Here is a 20,122-nt window from a genome sequence, read left to right on the forward strand (position 1 = left end):
AGGAGCAGTACCTATTTATCTACTTGCATTTTTTGGTGTGCTTTCGAACTGCTAGGTTGCCAGGAGCTGGGACCGAACAACGGGAGCTCACCATGTAACGGGGATTTGAACTGCCGACGTTTTGATTGGCAAGCCCAAGGCTCAGTGGTTTAGACCACAGCGCACCCATGTCTGTTAGCTGAGGATTAGGTTGCATATATTCCTTGCAAAGGGATCCATATTCAGGTTCAAGCACCTTGCACATGAAAGCACCAGGCCTGAGCATGAAAGCTCAAATGAAACCTCAAAGCAGAGAAGGTTAACTCATCGGCCTTTGGATGTTTCTGATCTGGAGATCACATCACCCCTGATCTTTAGTCACAAATAACAGCGACTCCAAGGAGCGCAGGACAGAAGAGTGAAGCAGCTTCAGAAACAGGGGTTGGAAGGGGGAAAGGGGGCTTAGTCATCTCCTAGGGTGGAAAGGAGAAAGGAAAGGACAGGTTGGCCAATTATGATGGGGTGCAGAGTGGAACATGGCAGGTGGAGCAAGCAGAGAAGCAGAGCCCCTCATGTTTGAAAATATTTTTGTAAGTTGCTTTGAGTCTAGTTAGAAAAAGGTGTTTGCGAAAAAGGATGATGATGATGATTGCAAGAATGAGAACAAGGACAAGAGAGCATGTGAAGATTGCCTTGACTTCAAGTAAGCAAAGAGTCCATCATTTCAACTTTGAAATCTCCTTGCCCTGCATGTCCCACTCAACCTCTTCAATCGGTGGACTTGAATCTTTCTTTTTCTTTTTGGAAGAACTGTTTGAAGCTATTACTACTCCGCAGTGCAATTTCATGGGGGGATTTAGGGGTAACGCATACCCCTAAACATTTTGTGAATCTAAATTTGGCCAGATTAAGAATAATCATTGTGGGAGGTGAGCATGTGAAAAGTCCCCTTCCTTCACGTAACCGCAAGGGTCCAGCAATGTGGTGGGGACAGGTGAGGGGTGAGTTATTTACCTGAGGGATACATCCCCCTAGCACTGCCTATGTGGGGCATTGCATCCTCCTCATAAATGTTTCATTTGATTTAAGCTATCTCCCTCTGAAACATGAATACAGAACATCGTGAATGTTTGTGATCTTGTGTGGAAACTGCTATGACTGACAGAATGCAGGAATGCCTTTGCAGAGGCACGTGATTTTGGCAACATTCTTGTCCACGTCAGCCTAAGTCACAACGTCCCCAAAAAAATTCATTTATGCAATCTGCTTCTCCCTCCCAGCCCTCTCTTGGCAAGCTTTGGGGCTCCATTTGGCTTAAAAGCTGGCTTTGCCTGGCTTTGTCACCACAATTCATCCTGAGCCATGAAGATCCTTCACCTGTGCTTGGCAGTTCTCTCTTTGCTGCTCCTGGCTTCCCCAGGTAAGGGATGGAGAGGAAGAAGACAGAGGGACACCTGCCAGCCTATTATGGGGTGGAAGAGGGAGAGGAGTACAGTTGCTGTTCTGTGGCCTTGCAAAGGAAGCTCACTTTTCTTGCTAGAGATATTTCTTTAGTGGTAAAATTAGCATAAAAATGTATATATCAGACAAAACTGCTTACCAAAGTGTGTCTATTAGGGGATAGATGCACTGTGTTGGTGAATTTCCCCATTATGCCCATAATTGCTATGCAATTTGCCCTGTTATAACCTATATTTTCATGCTATTGTCATGAAATTACACTTTTTCATGTACATTTTTAAAATACATTACTTGGAGGGAGAGCTGCCTTTCAGAGGACGGCTGTGCTTTGATGTTCACATGTTGACTTCATTATGGCAGAGTAATATAAGGAAAAGGGGACATGAGTGGCCCTGTGGTTTAAACTACTGAGCCTCTTGGGCTTGCTGATCAGAAGGTTGGCGGTTTGAATCCCCACGACGGGGTGAGCTCCCGTTGCTCGGTCCCTGGTCCTGCCAACCTAGCAATTCGAAAGCACATCAAGTGCAAGTAGATAAATAGGGACAGCTCTGGCGGGAAGGGAAACGGCGTTTCCGTGTGCTGCTCTGGTTCACCAGAAGCAGCTTAGTCATGCTGGCCACGTGACCCGGAAGCTGTCTATGGTCAAACGCCGGCTCCCAGAGTTGTCTGCAACTGGAATTAACTGTCAAAACAGTCCTTTACCTTTTTATTAATATATGGAAAATGGCATCGCATGTAAAACTGGTAAGGAAAAAGAAAAGGAGCCTCTTCTTTTCTCAGTTTGGTAAGATTTTATGCAATTCTATGCAAATTTATGGAATACGTTTTAGAAAATAAAATTTTGATTTGTCTCTTCCACAGGTCTGCCAATAAATTTGGGGTATAAAGTTTCTAATTAGTGGAAAATGTTTCTTGATGTAATATAGAGCCTTTTATTCTGGGTAGTCCTAGGGGCTCTGATGGCTTCAGTTCCAGGCTTTAGTTTCTCTATAACGTATAAGCCATGTGTGCCTCACTTCTTGCTGTCGTGTTTCGTGGACTGACACCCTCCACTCATGAGCAAATATCTGGAGAAGCACATTTACCATTTCTCCTTGTGAATGTAGCAAGGGTGGTAAACACCAGGGGCCAGTGGCAAGGGGTGGGGTGGGGGGTAGGAGTTGGGATGCCACAGCACCCAGAGCGTCACAGAGCCACTCCTGTTCAAAGGGCTGTGCAGTTGTTCCTCTCTTTCATTCTATTGTGATTTAACTTCCTTCTCCCCACTTTTGTTTGTTTCTCTCTTTGCACAGGATCTGCACAAAACCAGGAACCTCAGAATATTTGGGATTGCTATCATAAGGCCAATGGTTTTTGCTCACCTCAAGGTTGTCCTAATAATTCTAAAAAGATTGGAAGGTGTGCTCCTAGAATTCCATGTTGCGACCGGTAATTTCAGCTTACCAAAAGGTAATTTCAGCTTACCCATTACCCCCTGGATTGATCATTTTAAGTACCCAATGCAGCGTCCCCTAAACTGATCATCCTTTGCCTGCAAGCTCAATTCCCCCATTGCAAAAATAAATATAAAAATACCTATGCCAGAATCAGCCAAGGGTGGCACATCCCATATTGCCGCTTGATGCAAAATGATAATTTCTGCTTTGCCATTCTGCCAGCACGGCTCCTAAGCCCATCTACCTGCTCCTCCTGCCATGGACTGATCTGCCGCTGACACACACCATACCCTGTTGGTTGCAGACACAGAAGCGGCACTACCATTGTTGCCCATTTTAAGCAAGATTGTGCTGAGTTCTTTCGCCACAGGCAGAACCAGCGGGGCAGGAGGGGCACCAATGGGTTTGTTGTCTGGGGGGCTTCTGCCAGCAGAAGCAGGGTCCTCACCTGCCTCATGGCTGGTCCAGCTGTCTTTGGCCCCTTTGCCCTGTGACCTTATGCCAGATCTCCTTTGCCAAATCCCTAAACCACACCAGAGGGGCACATTTAATTTGTTGTGCGGCTTCATCCATTGTTTATCTCAGTGCCTAAGGGATGTCTATTCTGCAGCTTTAACAGATGTTGTGCACTTACTCTGTGTGGTGTCCTGCCCTCCACCGTCTAAGATTACCTCAGTATCACATCCCATACATTCCATGCAAATCTCCCACTTTCAGTTCCAAGCAGATTCATTCTTATTTTATCTTTTAATTAAAGAACTTGAGGCAGTAGACTTTTGTCTTGGGTGTATACAGAGAAATTAGCAACTGGACTGAATGAACCCAAGGGTGTCCGTTCTCTTGTGTTTCTCAAAACACTCCCACAAAATGGGGTGCAAGCTTCCTGTTAACCCTGAACTCTTCTTCAGGGCCACAAAGACAACAAATCCCTGTCGTGCATAACATCCAGTCTGCAGGAGAATATTGGAGACCTTGCAAGCTCACTCACTATTCTGTGCCCTATTTAATTGTACCTAGAAAAGAAAGTCCCCCAGGGGTAAGGATGGGCAAGAGATTGGATTCAATTCTCATTGAAAGGGGAATCTATGTAATTCATAGCTTCTGGAAATGAAAAACTGAAACAGACGTATCCCTAACCAATGGTTTATTATCAGGAAAACTTTCTTGTGGTTCAACATGCCTTGCTTTGTATTTTTGTGTCTCAAACATGGTCACTTTGCTATGAAACCGAGTTAACTGTTGTCTTTTTGTTGCTGGTTTCTATGTTTTAGACGGGAGGAGTGATAGATGCCTTTGGAAAATGGAAGATGCTCCCTCTCTTTGAGAGCTGCTGGATCCCGCTTCATCCCCAGTTAGGGACTTCTTCTCCAAAGCATCCAGATTGAAAAAGCAACATTTTCAAGGCTTACCTGAGCTTGTGCCTTGCAATAAAAGCAGATCCAAAAGCCTTTTCCCTCTGTTTTTCATTTCTAAGCATGAGTGCTATTGCTAGTGAAGCCAAAATGGCACCTTACATCCATGAGAAGGAGGTGTCAGCAAGCATGGTTTGTGGAGAGGCCCAAAACGCCATAAGAAAGGAAGACTAAAAGGGGATGAGGATCTCTCTATACAGTCTAGTGAGTAGGACTGGGCCACAATGTGGAAAATGAAAAGTGGTAAAATATGGAGGGTGGAATGGAAGGGAGAAGAAGAAGTTTCCTTTTAAATAGGAACCAATCTGAGTTGTACTCTTTGAAAAAGTATGCCAGTTGAAATTTAGTCATCCTTCCAAATTCACAGGTCTCTGAATTTTGGGGTTATTGAACTGACCAGACCAGATCTGGAAGTTTCCTCTTATAGATTCTAGGATTACAGGATGGGAAGTAGCCCTGGCTTTTACAGAAACTAGCCCCACAAAGCCCACTCATTACAGTATGTTGGGCATAATTGCATGCACATGTGCCTACCTGGAAGAATTCTTCATCCTAGGATCCCATGGCTTCCAGTTGGGTGAGATAAGAGAATGCACATCCATTCCTCTCGATGGCAACAGAGCTCACTCTTTTAAGATGTAAATGGTGGGTACTTAGCTGAATGGCTATATACCTCCAGACATAATTTTATGGGAGTGGTGCCTTTCCATAGTTCATACCATGCTTGAGGTGGCTTGCAAGATGGAAAATAATAATAATTACAACATAAAAATTTAGTCTTAAATCATTCAAAAACACACAAACTGAACAAATTAGACATAATTTATAGGATCCGAAATAAAGACACTAAAAGGTTTGCTTCTGGAGATCTGCAGACATCCTGACTACACTTAAGATGGGTGGGGTATAAATACAGTGGTGTAGCCTTATTAGACTTTTCTGACTGGTGGGCTCTGTGTTGCTCCCGGACAGGAGGAAGGATGTCAAATGACACCGAGGGTTGGTTCAGAGAAAGAGTTCTTTATTTCTGCTCTCCGGAAAAGCAGAAAGGCACTTGCGTGGTCAGTCCACAGCAAGTCCAAAGAAATGAGAAATTTCATGCAGTATATATATCCTCCTGGCACCCTCTCCCTCCTTCCCCAGGAATCCAACCACGTCAGCCTATACACGCAGGTTGACATCACATATGTTCCTGCTCCGGTATTTTTAACCATAAAAGGGTATTCCTTCCTGTACTTCTGATCATAAAAGGGTATTTCTGTTCTTCTACTCTTGGAGCAAGGGGTCACCAACTCCAAGAACACACTCTGGCACTGTTCCCGGACTAGGTCTGTGCATCTTTGTGCTCTTTGTGGTCAGGATGTAAGATAAGGCCCAGAGTGTCATCCCTGTTCCACTCTGGAATGGACAAAGCCATCCGTCATTACCAGCCTTCATAGACTGATAAGGGAGAGAACTTTGAGCACTTGTTTATACAGCTGGGATTTGGCTCAAGAGCTCAAGTTAAAGCATTTTAGCTAAGGTAAAATAGGGATTTTGGTGCAGTTTCAAACTGCCTGCACTGTCAGTTTTGGGTTTGGGAAACCCATTCCTTCAATGGTACCTCTAGTTACAAACTTAATTATTTCTGGCGATCCATTCTTAACCTGAAACTGTTCTTAACTAGAGGTGTGCTTTCGCTAATGGGGCCTCTTGCTGCCGCTGCGCTGCCGGCACACGATTTCCATTCTCATCCCGGGGCAAAGTTCTCAACGCGTGGTAACTCTTCCAGGTTAGCGAAGTTTGTAACCAGAAATGTTTCTAACCTGAGGCGTTTGTAACTGGAGGTACCACTGTAGTAAAATTATTATTCATAATAAAACAGGATGTCCCTATTTTCATGGAAGGAATTTGGGAGGATTTCTTGAGAACAGCAAGGGACCCTATATGGAGAAAGCAATGGGGAGACTCCATCTGTTTCTCTTCTTCCAAGAATCACAACTATAATTCAGTGTCCCCAACTCTTCCCCCTTGTGTCCTGCCCTGAAGGCCACAGCCTGCTGGCCTCTCTTGCCCATCTGTGCTGTGGCTGGCCTGTTTCTCCTTTGATCTCCTAGTGTAGAGTTTGGAGGTGACTTCTAATCCTAAAGTCCAAGAGAGAAGTGTGAAGAGGAGCAGGAAGATGTAAAACAGGGTGAAAGCTAAGATGTATCAGCCTAAACAACAAAGAGATTCAGAGGTCCACTGAGAGTAGAGGAAGCACACCACTCTAAGGGTGAATCTACACACAGAGGCAGAATTGTCGGGATATCTACTGTTGAGAAGTGAGGCATGCATGGCTTATGAGTTATAGAGAAACTAAAGCCTGTAATTGTACTCATCAGAGACTCAAGGACTACCCAGAAAAAAGGCTCTTTATTGCATCAAAAAACCTTTCCCACTAATTAGACGCTACATGCGCCAAATTTCTTGAGAGAATTGTGGAAGAGACAAATCTAAATATTATTTTTAAAAACATATTCCACAGAGAGGTTAGGCTGGCCCGATTTTGGGTTCCGCCAGATTTTGTGCTGCGTTAAATTTGACAGAAGGAGCCTGTTGCTTTAACATCTCTAACCATGGTGTAGCTATTTGACACCTGGCAACAGAAAGAGAGAAAGTAACCCATGTTCCTGTCTCTACCTGGAACGGATGGGACATGTCTTGGTTGACTGAGTGGCTTAGAGGACTTGTAATGATGTTAATGGACTAATCTTGCTTCTTTTCTGCTCCTGTATACCCTGCTTAAATGCAATGCTTGCAAAATATGATGAGTAAAATGATGTCACGAATGATTCGGCCCCAGATTATAACACTGACATGAGAATACCAGCCAGTGCCTTGGGACGAGCCATAAGGCTGTCCAAAAGAAGAGGAGGGAATGAAGGAATGGGTTTCTGTGTAGTAAGTTTAAAACTGACTCAACCCCCCCCCCTTTTTGTTTTTTCAAAAGAGAGCACTTTTAAAACTTGAGCTGTTGAGCAAAAACATAAACAAGCTCTCTCCTTTATCAGTCACGGCAAGGGATGGACTTGGCTCTCTAAGGGAACAAAGAAAACACGTCAGAACTTTATCTTGTGTGCTGACCACAAAATACGCGCAAGACCAACGTCCGGGAAAAACACCCAAAGCGTGTTCCTGGAGATTATGACATCTTCCCAGACAAGAGTAGGAAGAGGAAGATCCTTTTATGGTTGAGAGTACCAGAGCAGGAACATATGTGATGTCAACCTGCGTATACAAGTTGACGTGGCTGGGGAAGGGGGAGAGGATGCCTGGAGGATATATATACACTGCATGAAACTTGTCATTTCTTTGGACTTACTGTGGACTTGATCACGCAAGTGCCTTCTGCTATCCAGAGACCAAAATAAGCTCTTTCTTTGAATAAACTCGGTGTCATTTGACTTCCTTTCTCCTTTCCCGGAGCAACGCAGACCCAGTCGGGAAACTCCAATAAGGCAACACTGGCTGTATGCCAAATTGGAAAAATGACAGTTTCACGTCTCAACAGTAGATTTCCCGACATTTCTCCCCCTGTTTGTTGACTCACCCTTAGAGTGGTGTGGTTCCTCCCCTCTCATGGACCTCTGAATCTCTTTGTTGTTTAGGCTGATACACCTTAGCTTTCATCCTGTTTTACAACTTCCTCCTCCTCACACTTCTCTCTCTTGGAGTTTTGCTCCATTTTGAGTGTTACGCTTACATTACGAGTGTTATGCTGAGGACTGTCTTTTTTTCCTATTTATTTTGCCTTTTTGTTTTTGAGGCACTTTTTTGGAATTGTTTTTCTGACTGTTTGGAACACAGTTCAGCTACTGATTGATTGATTGTGCGTTGGCAGCACATTGTTGATTGTTTTCACTTTATGAAACAATGCTCTCATTAGATAGTAAAATTCATGTTAAATTGATGTTTTAGGGGTTGTTTTTAAAAGTCTGGAATGGATTGATCCATTTTGCATTCATTTCTATGGGAAAGCGCACCTTAGTTTTGGAACGCATTTCCGGAACGGATTAAGTTATATGTATAGCCATTCAGCTAAATACCCACCATTTAAATCTTAAAAGAGTGAGCTCTGTTGCCATAGAGAGGAATGGATGTGCATTCTCTTATCTCACCTGACTGGATGCCATGGGATCCTAGGATGAAGAATTATTCCTGGTAGGCACATGTGCATGCAATTATGCCTAATATACTGTAATGAGTGGGCTTTGTGGAGTTAGTTTCTGTAAAAGCCTGGGCTACTTCCCATCCTGTAATTCTGTGGCTGGAGGGGCCGAGAATCTATAAGAGGAAATTTCCAGATCTGGTCTGGTCAGTTTAATAACCCCAAAATTCAAAGACCTGTGAATTTGGAAGGATGACTATATTTCAATTGGCATACTTTTTCAAAGAGTGCAACTCAGTTTGGTTACCATTTAAAGGGAAACTGAACAGAATTTCTTCTCCCTCTCATTCCACCCTCCATATTTTGTCACTCTTCATTTTCCACATTGTGGTCCAGTCCTACTCACTAGACTGTTTTGAGAGATCCTCACCCCCTTTTAGTTTTCCTTTGTAATGACGTCTTAGGCCTCTGCACAACCATGCCTGCTGAAACCTACGTCTCATTGATGTAAGGTGCCCTTTTGGCTTCACTAGCAAGAACACTCATGCTTAGAAATGAAAAACAGAGGGGGAAAGGCTTTTGGATCTGCTTTTATTGCAAGGCACAAGCTCAGGTAAGCCTTGAAAATGTTGCTTTTTCAATCTGGATGCTTTGGAGAAGAAGTCCCTAGCTGGGGATCAAGCGGGATCCAGTGGCTCTCAAAGAGAGGGAGCATCTTCCACTTTTCAAAGGCATCTATCACTCCTCCCGTCTAAAATGTAGAAACCAGCAACAAAAAGACAACAGTTAACTCAGTTTCATAGGAAAGCGATCATGCTTGAGACACGAAAACACAAAGCAAGGCATGTTGGACCACAAGAAAGATTTCATGATAATAAGCCATTGGGTAGGGATAGGTCTGTTTCAGTTTTTCATTTCCAGTAACTATGAATTAAATAGATTCACCTTTCAATGAGAATTGAATCCAATCTCTTGCCCATCCTTACCCCTGGGGGACTTTCTTTTCTAGGTACAATTAAATATGTCACAGAATAGTGAGGGGGCTTGCAAGGTCTCCAATATTCTCCTGCAGACTGGATGTTATGCACCGCAGGGATTTGTTGTCTTTGTGGCCCTGAGGAAGAGTTCAGGGTTAACAGGAAGCTTCTCACAGTATTGTGACAATGTTTTGAGAAACAGGAGAGATACTGGCACCCTGGGATTCCTTCAGTCCAGTTGCTAATTTCTCTGCCAGGACCCAAGACAAAAGTCTACTGCCTCAGGTTCTTTCTTTAAAAGATAAAATAAGAATGAAGCTGCTTGGAGTTGAAAGTGGGAGATTTGCATGGAATGTATGGCATGTGATACTGAGGTAATCTTAGACGGGGGAGGGCAGGACATCACACAGAGTAAGTGCACAGCATCTGTTAAAGCTGCAGAATAGACATCTCTTAGGCACTGAGATAAACAATGGATGAAGCTGCACAACAAATTAAATGTGCCCATCTGGTGTGGTTTAGGGATTTGGCAAAGGAGATCTGGCATAAGCTCACAGGGCAAAGGGGCCAAAGACAGCTAGACCAGCCATGAGGCAGGGAGGACCCTGCTTCTGGTGGCAGAAGCCCCTCAGACAACAAACCCATTATTGCCCCTCCTGCCCCGCTGGTTCTGCCTGTGGTGAAAGAACTCAGCACCATCTTGCTTAAAATGGGCAACAATGGTAGTGCCGCTTCTGTGTCTGCAACCAACAGGGTATGGTGTGTGTCAGCGGCAGATCAGGACATGGCAGGAGGAGCAGGTAGATGGGCTTAGGAGCCGTGCTGGCAGAATGGCAAAGCAGCAATTACCATTTTGCATCAAGCGGCAAAATGGGATGTGCCATGCTTGACTGATTCTGGCATAGGTATTTTTATTTTTATTTTTGCAATGGAGCAATTGAGCTTGCAGGCAAAGGATGATCAGTTTAGGGAACTCTGCATTGGGTACTTAAAGTGATCAATCCAGGGAGTAATGGGAGAAGGGTAGGAGGTGTAATTCTCTTTTGGTAAGCTGAAATTACCTTTGGCAACAGAAATAAGTATAAAAACACCTTCCAATCCTTTTATAATTATTGGGACAACGTATAGGGAAGCAAATACCACTGGCATTATAGCATTGCCTAGCATTCTGAGGTTCCTGGTTTTGCGCAGATCCTGTGCAAAGAGAGAAACAAACAAAAGTGGGGAGAAGGAAGTTAAATCACAATAGAATGAAAGAGAGGAACAACTCCACAGCCCTTTGAACAGGAGTGGCTCTGTGACGCTCTGGGTGCTGTGGCATCCCAACTCCTACCCCCCACCCCACCCCTTGCCACTGGCCATTGGTGTTTACCACCCTTGCTACATTCACAAGGAGAAATGGTAAATGTGCTTATCCAGATATTTGCTCATGAGTGGAGGGTGTCAGTCCACGAAACACGACAGCAAGAAGTGAGGCACACATGGCTTATACGTTATAGAGAATCTAAAGCCTGGAACTGAAGCCACCAGAGCCCGTAGGACTGCCCAGAATAAAAGGCTCTATATTACATCAAGAAACATTTCCCCACTAATTAGAAACTTTATACCCCAAATTTATTGGCAGACCTGTGGAAGAGACAAATCAAAAGTTAAAATTCTAAAACGTATTCCATAAATTTGCATAGAATTGCATAAAATCTAACCAAACTGAGAAAAGATGAGGCTGCTTTTGTTTTTCCTTACCAGTTTTACATGCGATGCCATTTTCCATATATTAATAAAAAGGTAAAGGACTGTTTTGACAGTTAATTCCAGTTGCAGACAACTCTGGGAGCCGGCGTTTGACCACAGACAGCTTCCGGGTCACGTGGCCAGCATGACTAAGCTGCTTCTGGTGAACCAGAGCAGCACACGGAAACGCCGTTTCCCTTCCTGCCGGAGCTGTACCTATTTATCTACTTGCACTTTTGAATTGCTAGGTTGGCAGGACCAGGGACCGAGCAATGGGAGCTCACCCCGTCGTGGGGATTCAAACCACCAACCTTTTGATCAGCCAGCCCAAAAGGCTCAGTAGTTTAAACCACAGGGCCACTCATGTCCCCTTTTACTTATATTACTCTGCCATAATGAAGTCAACATGTGAACATCAAAGCACAGCCATCTTCTGAAAGGCAGCTCTCCCTCCAAGTAATGTATTTTAAAAATGTTCATGAAAAAGTGTAATTTCATGACAACAGCATGAAAATATAGGTTATAACAGGGCAAATTGCATAGCAATTATGGGCATAATGGGGGAAATTCAGCAACACAGTGCATATATCCCCTAATAGACACACTTTGGTAGGCTGTTTTGTCTGATATATACATTTTTATGCTAATTTTACCACTAAAGAAATGTCTCTAGCAAGAAAAGTGAGCTTCCTTTGCAAGGCCACAGAACAGCAACTGTACTCCTCTCCCTCTTCCACCCCATAATAGGCTGGCAGGTGTCCCTCTGCCTTCTTCCTCTCCATCCCTTACCTGGGGAAGCCAGGAGCAGCAAAGAGAGAACTGCCAAGCACAGGTGAAGGATCTTCATGGCTCAGGATGAATTGTGGTGGCAAAGCCAGGCAAAGCCAGCTTTTAAGCCAAATGGAGCCCCAAAGCTTGCCCAGAGAGGGCTGGGAGGTAGAAGCAGATTGCATAAATGTAATTTTTTTGGGACGTTGTGACTTAGGCTGACGTGGACAAGAATGTTGCCAAAATCACGTGCCTCTGCAAAGGCATTCCTGCATTCTGTCAGTCATAGCAGTTTCCACACAAGATCACAAACATTCAGGTGTGCTGTATTCATGTTTCAGAGGGAGATAGCTTAAATCAAATGAAACATTTATGAGGAGGATGCAATGCCCCACATAAGCAGTGCTAGGGGGATGTATCCCTCAGGTAAATAACTCACCCCTCACCTGTCCCCACCACATTGCTGGACCCTTGCGGTTACGTGAAGGAAGGGGACTTTTCACATGCTCACCTCCCACAATGATTATTCTTAATCTGGCCAAATTTAGATTCACAAAATGTTTAGGGGTATGCGTTACCCCTACATCCCCCCATGAAATTGCACTGCGGAGTAGTAATAGCTTCAAACAGTTCTTCCAAAAAGAAAAAGAAAGATTCAAGTCCACCGATTGAAGAGGTTGAGTGGGACATGCAGGGCAAGGAGATTTCAAAGGTGAAATGATGGACTCTTTGCTTACTTGAAGGAAAGGCAATCGTCACATGCTCTCTTGTCCTTTTTCTCATTCTTGCAATCATCATCATCATCCTTTTTCGCAAACACCTTTTTCTAACTAGACTCAAAGCAACTTACAAAAATATTTTCAAACATGAGGGGCTCTGCTTCTCTGCTTGCTCCACCTGCCATGTTCCACTCTGCACCCCATCATAATTGGCCAACCTGTCCTTTCCTTTCTCCTTTCCACCCTAGAATATGACTAAGCCCCCTTTCCCCCTTCCAACCCCTGTTTCTGAAGCTGCTTCACTCTTCTGTCCTGCGCTCCGTGGAGTCCCTGTTATTTGTGGCTAAAGATCAGGGGTGATGGGATCTCCAGATCAGAAACATTCAAAGGCCGATGAGTTAATCTTCTCTGCTTTGAGGTTTCATTTGAGATTTCATTCTCAGGCCTGGTGCTTTCATGCGCAAGGTGCTTGGAACTGAATGTGGAACACTTTGCAAGGAATATATGGAACCTAATCCTCAGCTAATGGATGTGGGTGGCGCTGTGGTCTAAACCAGTGTTTCCCAACCACTGTTCCGCGGCACACTAGTGTGCCGCGAGATGTTGCCTGGTGTGCCGCGGGAAAAATTAAAAAATTTGAAAGATTTTTTTTTTAAAGTCAAATTTTCGATTGGGGCGCTGTCACTAGATGACCCCTGGGGTTCCCTCCCTCCCTCCCGCTCTGCGCCTCCCTCCTCCTCCTCCTCCTCCTCCTCCGGCGAGGCCCTTCGTGGCTCTCGGCCAAGGCTTGGCGGCTGCCACTCACTCACTCGCTCGCCCACCCGTCCCTCCATCCCTGCACCCGGCCTCTCCCCCTCCGTCCCCGGCACGGGGGCTGCCGGGATCCGTAGTCCCCTCGCCCTTGGGCTCCGCGCCCGCGCGGGGTGCGCGAACTACGTTTCCCAGCGTGGCCTGGCGGGCCGGGCGTTTTGTTTGAAGCGCTCTTCGCCCGGCCATGGAATGAGCGCAGCGGCGGCGGCCGGGCGGGCAGGGGCTCTTCCACGCAGACCCCGCGCAGCCTGCCTGCGCCCCCGCGGAGATCGGGCGGCAGGATGGAGCCCGGGGATCCCCGCGGAGGCGGAGCGGCGGAGGCGGAGGCTGCCCCCGAGGTAGGGCTGCGTCGGGGTGTGTGTGTTATTTTTGCAATGCTGCATCCGCGCCGGAGGGGATGCATCGGACCGCGGGGAGACCCCTTGGCGGGCGTGCAAGGCAATGCATGCGTGCAGGCGTTGCATGGAGTGCAGTGCAATGCAATGACAACGCGGCGCTCCGGACTTGGCAGGTGAGGGGGGGTCCCCAGTGGGCGGCAGAGAGAGCCGGGAGGGCGAAGGGGAGCCGGGGGGGGAGCAGCACTGCTCCCCGAGCCGAGCCCGGGGGGAAACTTCGGCGTCGTTGTGCCGGGTGTTGGAAGCGGAGGCTGGCGGGGGCCCCTCACCTGCAAAACCTGGTCGCCTCTCATATATTTCGTGCATTGCATTCATCGCCCGCTTTCTCCTCCAAGGAGCTCCCGGGGGCGCGCGTGGTTCTCCCCGTGTTATCCTCGCAACAACAGCCCTGCGAGGCGGGTCAGGCGAGTGGCCCAAGGGAGCACCCAGGGATTGTCCTGGCCAGGTGGGGTGATTTGAACCCTGCTCTCTGCCCGGTCTTCGTCCTCATTTAGCCCCCACATGTGCATGACTGAGGTTTCCCCCCCTCGTCTTGGCTATGGTGTGAGTCTGTGCTGTTAATTAATGGGGTTCTGCCTTCGGAGAAGATGAGCCAGCCCTCAAGGAGGTGATTATGTAATTTGCTAGCAATTCATGTCCCTCCCGGCGTGACGCTGCGCGCTGACGTCACGGGGCTGTAATGGTGGTGTGCCTCGATATTTTTTTCATGAAACAAGTGTGCCTTTGCCCAAAAAAGGTTGGGAAACACTGGTCTAAACCACTGAGCCTTTGGCTTGCCAATCAAAATGTTGGCAATTCAAGGTCTAAGATTTACTGCATGTACAACTATAAAAGAAAATGTGATGAAAATTATGTATCGATGGTATGTAACACCGGTGAAACTAGCAAAAATGTATAAGACAAGTAATAAATGTTGGAAATGTAAAGAAAAAGAAGGTACATTTTATCACATGTGGTGGGAATGTAAGAAGGTAAAAAGCTTTTGGGAAATGGTATATAATGAATTGAAGAAAATGTTGAAATATAGATTTGTTAAGAAACCAGAAGCATTTTTATTAGGCATTACAAGCAATGAGATAAATAAGAAAGCAAAGAAGTTATTTTTATATGCAGTGACAGCAGAAAGAATACTGATGGCCCAGAAATGGAAACAGGAGGAGCTACCTACGATAGAAGAATGGAGAACAAAAATGATGGACTATGCAGAATTGGATAGAATGACAGGAAGGATCCGAAATCGACAAGATCAAAGATTTACAGAAGATTGGGGAAAATTTATTGAATATTTGCAAAAACTAAGTGATAATCAGATTACGTTTGTAAGTTTTAATGAAGCTCTGTGATGGGAAAATGTCAAAATAAGTATTTAAAAAATGGATGGAATTTACAATAATAATATAAACAATAAGGTAGAAATGTGCGAAAAGTAAAAATATGAAGGATTTGCAGACAAATTGAGGGAAGTCAAAAAAGAGAAAGAAGATGTAATTAAGATGTATGGAGTGTATAATTTTGTTTTGTATTTGAAAACATATATATATATATATATATATATATATATATATATATATATATATATATGTAGGTTTTGGTGTCTTCGGGTGTCTTCCCGTGTAAGAGTCGGGGTGTCTGGGCGACGTTTCGACGAGGTCTCACTCGTCATCTTCAGGCTGGTGCTTTCGGCTTCTTGTTACTGGAACAGAGCAGGATTTGGTGTTTGAGTTCCTATAAATACTGTAGAGGGGTGTGGTTTATAGCCTCCAACATTCTGGTCAGAGAGGAAGTTCCTAGATTAGTATGTCTTTTCTTCTTTTGTTCCTTAATGCTTGAGGGATATCTTGAGTGATTTCATGAGTGATATTCTGAATACCACTTAGGTGGGTCATTGAGTGTGGATTAGTTGCTAAAGTTTTCGTGTCTTGACCTTTTGAGCTTGTGAAGAGTTTTTCTGAGAAGATGGCTGTGCTGCATTTAGTTTTGCTTTGGCTTGGCTTCGTGTATAGGGGCGAGCTGTGATTTTGTGCCCTGTGCCAGCCGGATCTGTGTAGGGATTGTAGGGGGGTGCAGTATCCGGAGGTGCCACTATAGTTTGGCTACTGGATGGAGTCTGTAATTTGTATGTGGAGAGGGTCTGGGTTTGGGTCTGGTGTGGTTGATTGGTGACGGCGTTCTGTGTGCCTTTGGTTCTGGTGTCGGTTTTTGTGGGGAGGGCTAATTTCCAGATGTCTGGCAGGCGGGACGTGTCGTCACGTTTGTTCATGTTGTGAGGGTGTTTCTCTATCTCGATGGCTTCCATGATTATTCTCTTGTGTTGATGTTCCATGTTAAAGAGCAATTTGGAATCTGCAAAATTAATTTCGTGTCCTGTTTCTTTCATGTGTTGGAAAAGAGAGGAAGTTTTTTCTTCTTTTTTGACGGCATTCTTGTGTTCTGCGATACGTGCATTTATTCGTCTGTTTGTTTGTCCAATGTACGTGGCTGGGCAGACTTTGCAGGGTATTTCATAGACCCCTTGATTTTCCAGCTGGATTTTGTCTTTCGGGTTTCTGAGGATATTGGCTATTTTTTGGTTGGTGCAGAAGGCTGTTTTGATATTGTGTTTATGGAGGATTTTGCTAATTTTGTCTGTAGTGCCCTTGATATAAGGAAGGAGGGCCATGCCATTGTTTTCTTCTGTGTCTTGGTTTTTAGGGGGTGTTTCTTTTTGGATTAGCTTCGTAACTCTGTTTTGCTGGTATCCATTGGCGATTAACACATTTGAGAGATTCTGTAACTCAGTTGTCAAGTGGTCTTTGTCAGCCAGGCGTTTGGTTCTGGAGATGAGAGTTTTGGCTACGGAGTTTATTTGTGCAGGGTGGTGGTGTGATTGTGCATGTAAGTAGCGGTTGGTGTGTGTTTTTTTCCACACACCAACCGCTACTTACATGCACACACACACACCAACCGCTACTTACATGCACACACACACACCAACCGCTACTTACATGCACAATCACACCACCACCCTGCACAAATAAACTCCGTAGCCAAAACTCTCATCTCCAGAACCAAACGCCTGGCTGACAAAGACCACTTGACAACTGAGTTACAGAATCTCTCAAATGTGTTAATCGCCAATGGATACCAGCAAAACAGAGTTACGAAGCTAATCCAAAAAGAAACACCCCCTAAAAACCAAGACACAGAAGAAAACAATGGCATGGCCCTCCTTCCTTATATCAAGGGCACTACAGACAAAATTAGCAAAATCCTCCATAAACACAATATCAAAACAGCCTTCTGCACCAACCAAAAAATAGCCAATATCCTCAGAAACCCGAAAGACAAAATCCAGCTGGAAAATCAAGGGGTCTATGAAATACCCTGCAAAGTCTGCCCAGCCACGTACATTGGACAAACAAACAGACGAATAAATGCACGTATCGCAGAACACAAGAATGCCGTCAAAAAAGAAGAAAAAACTTCCTCTCTTTTCCAACACATGAAAGAAACAGGACACGAAATTAATTTTGCAGATTCCAAATTGCTCTTTAACATGGAACATCAACACAAGAGAATAATCATGGAAGCCATCGAGATAGAGAAACACCCTCACAACATGAACAAACGTGACGACACGTCCCGCCTGCCAGACATCTGGAAATTAGCCCTCCCCACAAAAACCGACACCAGAACCAAAGGCACACAGAACGCCGTCACCAATCAACCACACCAGACCCAAACCCAGACCCTCTCCACATACAAATTACAGACTCCATCCAGTAGCCAAACTATAGTGGCACCTCCGGATACTGCACCCCCCTACAATCCCTACACAGATCCGGCTGGCACAGGGCACAAAATCACAGCTCGCCCCTATACACGAAGCCAAGCCAAAGCAAAACTAAATGCAGCACAGCCATCTTCTCAGAAAAACTCTTCACAAGCTCAAAAGGTCAAGACACGAAAACTTTAGCAACTAATCCACACTCAATGACCCACCTAAGTGGTATTCAGAATATCACTCATGAAATCACTCAAGATATCCCTCAAGCATTAAGGAACAAAAGAAGAAAAGACATACTAATCTAGGAACTTCCTCTCTGACCAGAATGTTGGAGGCTATAAACCACACCCCTCTACAGTATTTATAGGAACTCAAACACCAAATCCTGCTCTGTTCCAGTAACAAGAAGCCGAAAGCACCAGCCTGAAGATGACGAGTGAGACCTCGTCGAAACGTCGCCCAGACACCCTGACTCTTACACGGGAAGACACCCGAAGACACCAAAACCTACATTCCTATACCCGTGAAAATCTACGAAAGCATATATATATATATATATATATATATATATATATATATATATATGTATATGTATATATATATATATATATATGTTGGCAATTCAAATCTCCATTACAGGGTGAGCACCCCTTGTTCAGTCCCAGCTCCTGGCAACCTAGCAGTTCGAAAGCACGTCCAAGTGCAAGTAGATAAATAGGTACCGCTCCGGGTTAAAGGGAAACGGTGTTTCTGTGTGATGCTCTGATGTCGCCAGAAGCGGCTTAGTCATGCTGGCTACATGACCCAGAAAAACTGTCTGCGGACCAACATCGGCTCCCTCGGCCAGTAATGCGAGATGACCGCCGCAACCCCAGAGTCGTCTGTGACTGGACTTAAACAGTTCTTCCAGCTTCAAACAGTTCAAAGAGCTTCAAACAGTTCTTCCAGAAAAAAAGATTCAAGTCCATTGATTGAAGAGGTTGAGTGGGACATGCAGGGCAAGGAGATTTCAAAGGTGAAATGATGGACTCTTTGCTTACTTGAAGGAAGGGCAATCTTCACATGCTCTCTTGCCCTTTTTCTCATTCTTGCAATCATCATCATCATCATCATCATCATCATCATCATCATCATCCTTTTTCCTTTTTTAACTGGACTTAACTGTCAGGGGTCCTTTACATTTACCTTTTAATCCTCAGCTATTCAAACAAGATGGAGGGGAGAAGATCACAGTGAGCAAATGCCCAGCAGCCATTGAAGTTTTAGGAGGGACAGTTATGGTGATCCCTTTCCACTGAGATAAACAATAGATGAAACTGAATATTAATCTAAACATGCAAATACCGTGTGATTTAAGGATTAGACCATGTGGATCTGGCAAAACCTCACAGAGCAAAGCAACCAAAGACAGGGCTGATCCCAGAGCCTTGAGGCAGGTGAGGACGCTGCTTCAGGTGGCAGAAGCCCCCAACCAGGCACAATGCCCATGGGTGCCCCTCCTGCCCTGCTGCTTCTGCCAGTGGAGGAGAAGCACCAGTACCATCAGCACTTATTTTGGGCTGCCATTTGGGGCAAAACGGGAAGTGCTGCCCTAGGCTGATTCTGCCATAGGTGTCTTTTGCAATGGACAAAGTATGAAAACAACTGGCTGTGCACCCAATTAAGCTTGCAATCAAAGGACGATGTATTCAGGGATCACTTAAGTAATTGATGCTTTGTGTAAGGAATGGAACAGGTAGCTAGTACTCACTGCTCTATCAAAATGACATTCTGTGTAATAAAAAGGTTGCATTAGAAATACTTTCTACTGCCAGTGGTTGTTTAATTAATGAAAAACCTAACTATGACAACTGCTTATTTCTGTTTCTGACGGAATAGAATGGCTCTAAGACACAGAATGGAGGGAAGAGGGAGGGAGGAGAGATGAGTTTGTATTGATGCAGTTTTTACATAATGGAGGAAATAATAAAGGTTTAATGGAAAACTCAAATGGATATAGCAGAAAAATGCTATATTAAAGGAGGTTAAACTGGAATCAGATAAATGATCATCAACTTGTAAAGAAACCTGTTGTTCATGTTAGCAGGCATCATAAAAGTTTTCCAAGTTTTATCTACTTTTCTTTGACGTGCTTTAGAAGGAGGAAGGAAGTCAAATGATACCGATTTGGTTCAAAGAACCAGGAGCAGCAAAGAGAGAACTGCCAAGCACAGGTGAAGGATCTTCATGGCTCAGGATGAATTGTGGTGGCAAAGCCGAATGCCGTCTTTTCAGTCAAATGGAGCCCCGAAGGTTGCCAAGAGAGGGCTGGGAGGGAGAAGCAGATTCCATAATTTTAATTTCTTTGGGACATTGTGACTTAGGCTGACGTGGACGAGAATGTTGCCAAAATCACGTGCCTCTGGAAAGGCATTCCTGCATTCGGTCAGTCATAGCAGTTTCCACAGAAGTAAGATCACAAACATTCAGATGTGCTGTATTCATGTTTCAGAGCGAGATAGCTTGATTCAAACGAAACATTTATGCTGAGGATGCAATG

At 44.8% G+C, this 20,122-nt stretch overlaps 2 long non-coding RNA genes across 18 annotated transcripts in view; one reads left to right on the top strand and one right to left on the bottom strand.

Moving 5' to 3' along the window:
- The first annotated feature begins 199 nt into the window (after positions 1 to 199).
- Positions 200 to 4,309, top strand: LOC309529707. Its single transcript, XR_014218344.1, has 3 exons — positions 200 to 682; positions 2,733 to 2,889; positions 4,148 to 4,309. It is a non-coding gene; the product is annotated as an uncharacterized lncRNA (long non-coding RNA).
- A 4,682-nt stretch (positions 4,310 to 8,991) lies between these two features.
- The window catches only part of LOC309529640, a 350,951-nt gene continuing 339,820 nt past the window's right edge, over positions 8,992 to 20,122 (bottom strand). For 7 of the 17 annotated variants that reach the window (XR_014218227.1, XR_014218232.1, XR_014218233.1 and 4 more), the window contains 2 exons: positions 10,456 to 10,588; positions 8,992 to 9,168 (listed from right to left, as the gene is read on the bottom strand). This is a non-coding gene — a long non-coding RNA (uncharacterized lncRNA). The other 10 variants (XR_014218228.1, XR_014218229.1, XR_014218231.1 and 7 more) reach the window with 8 other exon arrangements.

Source organism: Podarcis vaucheri (assembly GCF_965113315.1).
Source record: "Podarcis vaucheri genome assembly, chromosome: 3".
NCBI classification, from domain to species: domain Eukaryota; kingdom Metazoa; phylum Chordata; class Lepidosauria; order Squamata; family Lacertidae; genus Podarcis; species Podarcis vaucheri.